At 44.8% G+C, this 9,544-nt stretch overlaps 2 pseudogenes; one reads left to right on the top strand and one right to left on the bottom strand.

Annotated features, from left to right (window-relative positions):
- Positions 1-1,001: 1,001 nt before the first annotated feature.
- Positions 1,002-4,647, bottom strand: LOC128114231 (putative HLA class I histocompatibility antigen, alpha chain H; annotated as a pseudogene).
- A 2,262-nt stretch (positions 4,648-6,909) lies between these two features.
- On the top strand, positions 6,910-7,226 carry LOC128114230 (protein BEX3-like; annotated as a pseudogene).
- The last annotated feature ends 2,318 nt before the right edge of the window (positions 7,227-9,544 follow it).

Here is a 9,544-nt window from a genome sequence, read left to right as displayed (position 1 = left end):
TCATGGCAAAAACATTTGGGCCTCCTTTCTTTGTTTTGCTGTATGTATAGAGAAGGGGGAGATGTCAGGGACCAAACATGGACCATGGAAAAGTACTAGCTAGGCCAGAGAACAAGCCCCTGCCCTAAACCAGATGCCCCCAAAGATAAAGAACAAGTCAGGTAGGTCAGGTAGCACAGCAACAGAACAATGGGCCCTGACCAGTGACCTTATCACCTAGCACAACATCCTTCACCTGTGTGTACAGCAGGCACCCCTTCCCTCCTTCCTGCCCCCTCCCCCTCCCATGCTATATAAGCCTTGCTGAGGAGAATAAAATTTGCAGCTTGATCAGAACACTGTCTTGCTGTCTTCTCTTGTGTCTCCCCATCCCTTTCATTCTCTCCCGCAGGTGGGTTGCCCCGTTGACACCCCGCTGGCCGGGGCAGCTCTGGGCATGTGTCTAGAAGGCTAGTAGACCAAGGAGTCCCAGACTTTCTTGTGCACAGGAATCCTCTGGACATCTCAGCAAGATTCAGAAAAAGTCAGGCTTGATGACACAGGCTTTTCATCCCAGCACTCTGGGCAGAGACAGATGACTCCTCTCATAGGATCTCTCTGATTTCAAGGCCAGCATGATCTACATGTACAGCAAGTTCCAGGTCAGTCAAGGCTACATAGTGAGACTGTTTCAACTAACAAGCAAAATGAAACAAAACCTCACAAACAGAAACAAAACAAAAGACTTGGGAAATCTGTGAAGACACAAGAATCTCTGTATTTATAAAAAGTGGTGCAGAGGCAGCCGTTGTTCAGATCATGGAGCTGCAGGGAATGTAGACAAGGAGCTCCTAGGTCTCCTAGCTCCATCAGACTCACTTATGGCATGTTAAATAAATAAATCCTGCTGCCAGGTATGGTGGTTCATATATGTAATTCTAACACTCCAGGCTGGGGAAAGAGGATTGCAGGTAATTCAAAGCCATATGGATTTTTATTAATTACTTTTTTAAAATTGTGTGACTAAATATCCAGCAGAAGCAACTTAAAGGAAGAAAAATTTATTATGATTCATGATTTAAGAAGGTTCAATCAATCTCAGCATAAGGTGTGATGGAGTAAATGGCAGCAGGGGCATGTGGCTGGGATTCCTCCAATTTCAGTAGATCAGGAAGTAGAGTGGAGGGGGTCCTCCCATCAGGCTTTCTCCTGTTCTTCATTTTATCCTTGGGCCCCAGGGTTGGTCTTCCATCTTTAATTAATCTCTGAAAACACTCTTACAGATGCGACCAGAACTGAATCTCCTAGGAGACTCTAAGTCCAGTCAAGTTGACAATGAAGTTTAACCATCACAGCTACATAGTGATTCCCAAGCCAGCCTGGGATCCAGTGTGAGATGCTGTTAACAGAGAAACAGAAAAAGGAAGTGTGAGTCCTGTGCTACATACTGAGCAATCTAAATGAGGAATCTGGAAAGAGTCCTGAGTATTTTGGAACAAGATTTATGGCCACTGATGTTAGTGGTGAGAACAGCATCCATGATGGAAAAGGGTGTTATGTGGGCATTCCATTTTGTGGGGAGGTTGAGAAAGAGAAGGGAGAATATACATTATCAGTCCTGAGTTGTCATGTTAACAGATACGTATTGTTTTCTGTCCCATTAGGTGTAGGCTCAGTTAGAAAATACAGTAAGAAAATACAGATAGGAAATAAATAATTACAGAGTCTCTGACTGGCTGCTATCTGAAAATTCCTTAGGCTAATTTCTTACGTTTAGGTATAAATAATGGAATCCAAATTCTTATCATTTAAAAACAAAGGAATTTAATAAAGATATTGGAGGGTTGATGATTATTTTGGAAAAAGCCATGAACTAAATCTGAGGCTTCATAGCTAGGAACAGAACTGACAAGCCCATCAACACCACGTCCCACAAGGATCCACTGAGCACATGAATCACTGACACCCTGGAGCTGGTCTCTGTGGGACAGATTTCCTGCCACTCATGGGAACTGGATGAGCCAATGTCGCCCCAGCCAAATTCACTTATGCAGTTCCAGCTTTTCCTTATCACCATGTGCTGAGTCAAGGTGCAGCATGTGGTCATTCAGCTGGTGGAGCCGAGGACTACCATGTGGTGCCCAGCTGCAGGAATGTTAGGAAAATGACAGAGGGACTTGCTCTCTGTCTCCTTTCTGTACACTTACGAGGTGTTCCCTTAATGTGTAAGGAGAGTTCAAGAGCCAGGACAAGATGGTAAAAGGAGAAACACAATGATGAAAGTAGATTCCAGGAAAAGTTACCTGAGTAACGACATTAGAGGAAATATAAAGACTGACAGAGATCCAGGGTAATGATTCTCTAGAGTACCCACATAGCCCAGACGTTAAAAAATATTAGCACAGCTGTATAAGGTAGCACACAATTTTAATCCTAGCACTTGGGAGACAGAGGCAAGTGGATCTCTGAGTGTGAGGCTAGCCTGGTCTACATAGTAGGTTCCAAGACAGCCAGCGCTATGTAAAGATACCTTGTCTTAAAAAAAAAAAAAAAAAAAAAAGGCAAAACAAAACAAAAAAACTGCTAGTTCACTGAGTCCCAGATTAGGTAAGCACTCACACAAAGGTGTGTTTCATAGTAACAGAACAGGACATGAGCTTCTAGGGCTTCAACTCATGGAAAACCCTCAGACACCAATCCCTTCCCTACCTGAACTTTTCTTCCTCATCATCACAATGGCAGCCACAGCTCCAGTGACCACAACTCCAAGGAGAACCACACCAACAGTCATTCCAATTGTGGGCCAAGGAGGTGGTGGCTCTGGGAAGAGAGAGTAGAGTTGAGGGGTTCTAACCCCCAGCTCAGCACTGATCCCACTCAGGGTCTCCAGAAGGTCACCTGTTTTCCTTGATAACAGGATCTGTGCTCACACCCCTTCTTACCCCATCTCAGGATGAGGGGCTCAGGCAGTCCCTCATGTTGCACAGTACATGTGTATCTCTGCTCCTCTCCAGAAGGTACTACCACAGCTGCCCACTTCTGGAAGGTTCCATCGCCTCCAGGCCTGGTGTTCACCAGCTCCATGTCCTGGGTCTGGTCTTCCCCATCCCTCTGCCAGGTCAGGGTGATCTCAGCTGGGTAGAATCCGAGAGCCCAGCACTTTAAGGTGACATCACCTTCAGGTCTGGGGTGATGGATTACATGTGCCTCTGGAGGGTCTGTGGAAAAGAGTTCGAAAATTCAAGTATTTTATAATTTTTTCTAGAGAGTTAAGCGGTATTCATGTGCATATCCTGCAATGCACAAGAGAACCAAGATGTAGGGAATGAGGGAGGGTTGGTGCAAACCACACACAAGCTGTCTACACTCAGGCACTAGTATAATCTATTCCTTAGAAAAGAAAGGTTCCCAAGTTTCCCACCAAGAAAACAGGATTTCTGGTCCTGACTTAGGTGGAGGGATGAGCGACTCACCATCGCTTGAGTCAGACCTCCAAAGACACTGGGTGTGGGCAGAGAATTCATCCTCTGGGACGCCATGGGCTGCAGACTGAACGGGGCTGCTGTTGGTTATTTCAGGGATCTCCTTTCCTATCATCCCAAGAGACCCTAGACTGTCCTGAGAGCAGGGCAAGTACTGAGAGAGTCACTCTGATGTTGGGTCAGGAAAACCAGGAGCACTCTTCTCCCTCCCTATACAAGAGAGAGCTACAGTATTTCAACTGGTCCCATTTTCCCCCTTCTTCGAGGTGTGTGTGCACCCTACTCTGAACGCAGATGGAGGAACTGCTTCTCAGCCCCTCTTACCTGAGCGCTGCAGAGTCTCCTTCCCTACTTCTAAGTGCCTGAGTAGCCAAGCAACACACCAGCTCTCCAAGAAAATCTTCCACTTCTCTGCTACCTTTTTTGCCTCCCACTGTCGCTGGGTGATCTGAGACGTCTTGTCAGCCACAGTCCAATTTCTCAGGTCCTCATTCAGGCTGATATAATCACGGCCATCAAAGGCGTGTCTATAGTGCCCACGTAGCAAGGGTCCATCTGGACTCACATCACAACCAATGAAACACTGGAAGGTATGAGAGCCTGCCGCCCCCAAAGTCAGCCCTATCCACAGGACCCAACCCACCCACAGAATTTCCACCTAAACTGAGCCGGAAACCGGGTCTCAGTCTGATGCTCTCCTGGGTCCAGGGTCTCTTCGGGTCCCTCAGCCTCGGACCTAACCTAGGACCTGGGACCCAGGGCGACTCGAGCCAGTCTGTGGGGTTATGTGGGGGTCACTCACCGTCATCACTCTGGTTATAGATCCGGATTGCAAATCTCAGGTTTTCTCGTGCTGTGTGTGAATAATGCTCCATACCCTCTCTCTCCCACTCCCAATAATTACGCCCCATCTGATTCGCCCAAGGCACGCGCTGCTCAACCTTAGCCACCTCACTGTCGAAGCTCAGGATTTGCGTGTCCTCCACAAGGCAACGATGAACACTTGGGGATCTCGGAGACCCATTCGAGAAGCGTCATCGTTACGGAATAGCTCAGAGAGTGTGACCCTGGGGGCAGTGCTCAGTGAGACCCAGACCCTCCTCCCAGGACCCTGGGCAAGTGCTGTGGCCAGGAAGGGCTCAGGGTGCGGGAGAGTCTAGATGGGTGATGAGAAACAGCATTTGGGTTGCTGCCTGTACGGGGCGCCCTAGTTCCTCCCCGTAGTGACTTTCCTTCCTGATCCACACTCACCAGCGCCACTATGGGTCTTGGTCTGGGTCAGAGTCAAGAGTACTGAGAGCAGCAGAAGAGTGGGACTCTGCGCTGCAGAACCCATCATTGGTGTCCAGGAAAACTGGAGGGATTGAGACCTTGTTCCTCTCTGTGGAGTTTATAGCGTCGTGGTTTGTGGGGAGAGACCACAGTGATTGTGAGTGGCTTTCTCCAGAATTCCCACGTGCAGTGGGAGTGAGAACATGTGTCCAGATGGACGGAAGGAACAGCTGACATGGGTTGAAGGCCACAGAAAGGAATTCCGGGAGATGAGGCAATTCCCAACCTGTGGCTTCCCCACCTCAAACACCTTGAAGACAAAACCTCAGACCAGGGACTCATGGAGACCCCTTCCTCCTGTAATTGGTGCTCTTTTAGTCCTATCAGAGGTATGTTGAGATTCCGAAAGTTTTGGTTTCAGGATCTTGCACTTGTGCTTATACATTATTAAGTACCTCAAAGTTTTATGTAGGTTAATTCCAATTATATTTACTGTGTTAAAAGTTGCTCATGGTGACCAACATCTGTAATCCCAGCACTTAGGAGACTGTGCTGAGGCAAGAGGTTTGACATGAATTTAAGGCCAGCTCACCCTACATGACACTGACATTAAAAAAAAAAAAGATTTACTTATGGGTGTGTGCGTGTGAATATGTGTGAATGCATGCCATGTGTGTGAGAATGTCATGGAAGTCAGAAGAGGGAGTCAAATTCTCTAACTGGAATTGCAGGTGTCTGTGAGCTGGGTGCTAGAAACTGAACTCAGGTCATCTACAAGATCAGTAAGCACTCTTAACCACAGAACCATCTCTTAGGTCCCTTCATACTTTGACTATAAAAAATGCTTTTAAAAAGTGAGACTGCTCTTACATTCTGCAAGTAAGTAGTGGTGGTGAAGAATGCAGTAACTCCTGGTTAGTTTTTCACAGTCTTGGTTCAGACTAGGGTGTGTAGCATGAATTTTAAAAGTTCTTCTTAATAAAATCAAACCTGGGGCCAGTTATTGGGGTGAAATGCTGGATGGTCAGAGAGACAGAACAAGCCACAGCTACCTCACCTCGCCGGATCCTCAGCTGGTCTTGTTTCCTCAAACTGGAAGCCTCTGAGTCCTCATCCAGAATGGGTCTCAGCTGAATTGCTGCTCAAAAGCCTGAATGCTTAACCAGCCAAATGCTTCTAGTTTCTGGTCCTCATGCCTTATATATCTTTCTGCCTTCTACCATCACTCCCTGAGATTAAAGACTCACTCTCTGGGATTAAAGGCATGTGTCACCATGCATGGCTCTTTCCAATGTGGCCTTGAACTCACAGAGATCCCAGATGGATTTCTCCCTCTGGAATGCTAGGATTAAAGGCGTGAGTGCCACCATTTTTCTAGTCTCTGTATCTAGTGCCTGTCTGTTCTCTGACCCCAGATAAATTTATGAGGGTACACAATATTTTGGGGAATACAATACCACCACAAAGGTATCAACAGATGAACTCAGTGTCGAGCACACTACAGTAATATGACAAGTAAATCTGAGAGGCATAAAAGTATTTTTATATCATACACCTCATGAAAATAGATAAGTAATTTCTTGAGTTCCATTCAGCTTCAAACGCTATTGGTTTTTGTTGGTCTTGGAGGCACATGACTTATTTCCACCATTCAAGAGGCTGGGGGGGGGGGGGGCGCCTGCAGAATGTCGGGGAATAGTAAATGTTTCTTAGAGGAAGTCAATGTGCTTGGAGAACATGTAATTGCCTGTTGGGCCCAGAGAACAGATAAGTTTGTAAATGGTTTGAAAATTATTTTGTTTTGGAGCATTGGATGGGACTAAAGTAGATGATGATGATATGTGGCAAAAGTCTGTCCAGGATGCTGACAGGCTTCTTGCCATAGAAGACTCTTAATAAAACAAAGGGGGAGGAACAGAGGTAATTATTTTCTCCTTTGGTGATTCGGGACATTAGGCAGGTTAGGGGAGAGAAGAATAAATCTGCTGCTAACTAACTTTAGGTAAAATAACCAGCATGAGGCTGCAGAGCTGCACAGCATCTGGCCACCAGTTCCCTGCTGCCCTGTACATGGCAGGCTGGGATCAGGCCTGGGTGAGTAAAGCATGTCTGCTGGCACCTTGTGTTGCAGAGAAAATTGGGAAGGGGAGGACATGGCAAGGGATAGGCCCAGGAAAAGGAAGGAATGGAGCAGCCACTGTAAAAAGGACAAAAGACTGACTGCCCTTTGGGAAGAGGTGATGGCCACCAGCCTACAGGAAACAAGAGAAGAGGATAGGCTTATTGACTTGCTCCTAACTTCCTACAGGCCGTACTCAGTAGGTGGATTTATGATGAGATGGGTAGAGATGGAGAGGCTGTGGATGATATAATGGAAAAGATGAGAAGAATCAAGAGAAAACTTAGGGAGCTACAGTCAAGAAACTGCATATTCTTAGGGAGGAGCTCTCTAATCAACAGTCTCATCATGATGAATTTTGCCTTATGCCTTGACTTCTACAATTTTCCATGAGATTAATACAGTGATTCTGACTGCCTTCTTCTTCCTTGTATTTTCCTGACATGCCTTTACTGATTTGTTTGTGGTGAGCCTTGTGTTATTTCCATGTGCTGGGTGGGTCTTGTGTTGCCAGCTTCTAATTGGAGATTGTCTTCCCACTTGGTGTAAGTTTCTGTTAACAGTTTTGCCCATTTGCACAAGAAAATAATGTAAGTAAATAAAGCAATTGAAAATCAAAACAAACAACAAAAACAGTATAAGCTAAGCATGGTGGTTCACGCCTTTGATCCCAGTACTCTGAAGACAGGGGCAGGCAGATCACCATGAGTTTGAGTACACAGTGATCTCCAGGACAACTAGAACTACAGAGAAAAAACCCTTTCTCAAAAAGGAAGACAAACAAACAAATCGGCATGCCAGAGTTCCATATTTTGAGTGATAGTCCTGGACTCTGTCACTTCCCTTTCTGAAACTTCCCTGCCAGTGTCACACAGAAGTTGGCAGCTGTGAAAAGGAAAAGCAGACCAATAACCAAATGGCGATGAATCTTCAAACAGAGAAAAGGGTAAATTAGAATAAGACTAAGTAATCAGAAAAGAATAAATCTAAGCACATTCCCCCAAAACCCATGAAAACAACTATTCATAAAACAATTTAGTCACAAATGGTTTAGCCTCATTTGTCTGATGAATATATATCTTCTGTTTTAAGAAATGCAGACCGAAGCTCAGTATGGTAACAAAGACCTGAAATCCCAGCATTTAAAAAGTGAGGCCAGCCTGGCTGGGGTGTGTGTGTGTGTTGGAGATTTCAAGGAAGGGAATCAATGAATTACCCACAAAGAAAAAAGCACAAGAAAAGTGTTTTAAACTTGTATCTTTTTGGGCTGTGGTGGCAGCACATGCCATTAATCCCTTCACTCAGGAGGCAGAGGAATGTGGATCTCTGAGTCAGAGGCTAGCCTGGTCTACAGAGTGAGTTCAGGACAGCCATGGCTGAACAGAGAAACCCTGTCATGAAAAACCAAATAATAATAGTAATAATAATAGTAATAAACAATAGCTTTATCTTTAGGAGGATTTTTATAAAGAACACTATGAAAGGGAAGTAGATGGATCCTGATCCATGACCTTGAGAAATGACTCTACTTTATGACGCCTCTAGGACTTGAGAACCAGCCTGGCAATCTAAAGTCACTTGTAGGGCTGGCCATCCAATTGTCCTGATCTCATTTGCTTTGATTCATATGAATCCAGGAGGATGTTTTTCTTTCATTTGAGGTCAGTTGGGTGGTTTAGTGTTACTACATAAAGTTCTTTCTAATGTAGGAACCTCAGGGGAAAGTCAAATGTTTTTAGTCCCTTAACTATGAGGAACACATATATCTATTTTATAGAAGATATGTGCAAGCCAAAGTGTTAAAGATCAGAGGAAGTCCATTTGGCCAGACTTGAAGCCATTTATCCTTTTTAGACTGTGAGACAATAATAGTATTAGTCAGAGATAAATATAGAATTAGGAATTGGATACAAAAAGAATGGGTACATTTGAGGCTGCATGCTTAATATCTGCCAAGCCTCTAATTTGCTGTGCCTATAGTTTTTAATTTTTTTTTTTTTTGGTTTTTCAAGATAGAGTTTCTAAAAAAAAAGAGTTTTTCTCTGTAGCTCTGGCTGTCCTCGAACTCACTCTGTAAGCCAGGCTAGCCTCAAACTCAGAGATCCACCTGCCTCTGCCTCCTGAGAGCTGGGATTAAAGGCATACACCACCATCACCCAGCAGTTTTAGCTTCTTTACTCTAGCAATCTTAGTGGGAAAGTAAACAATCTGTAATAGAGCAGTCATGGTAACATCTGCTGGTACATGGAGTACCAGCTAAAGTTAAGAATGTGTAGTTACCAGACTGTGCCAAATTCTTGGCAAGCTCCATACCCATTATTTGGAGTAATTTTAATAGTGTCCATGTTTCCTTTTGCCAAGACAGAAGTTCTAGAAAGAGCAATATTCTCAATAGCATAAAGAGAAAGAAATAAAGAGAGTGACTATCAGTACGCATGTGTGTCTCATTCCGTTTCTAAGACCCTCAGATAGAAAAAAAAATTATTCCTAAGTCCTGCTACTCTGCAGCATTCTTTTTACAACCCCGGAGCAGCCTTGAAAGATAGTCTTTTAGTCTGCATTGTCTGGTTCTGTAACCAGGGACCAGTAAAAGGATAATCAGAAGACTATCCATGGGAGAAGAGGTAGTCCCATTGACACCTTCTGGGAGTGTTCAAGAGAGACGACTCCCTAATCAGCAGCCTCAGATAGC

The sequence above is a fragment of the Peromyscus californicus genome, unplaced genomic scaffold (genome assembly GCF_007827085.1).
Source record: "Peromyscus californicus insignis strain IS unplaced genomic scaffold, ASM782708v3 Scaffold_19__1_contigs__length_69161282, whole genome shotgun sequence".
Classification (NCBI taxonomy): domain Eukaryota; kingdom Metazoa; phylum Chordata; class Mammalia; order Rodentia; family Cricetidae; genus Peromyscus; species Peromyscus californicus.
Note: the sequence above shows the minus strand (reverse complement) of the source record. Positions and strands in the feature narration are given on the sequence as shown.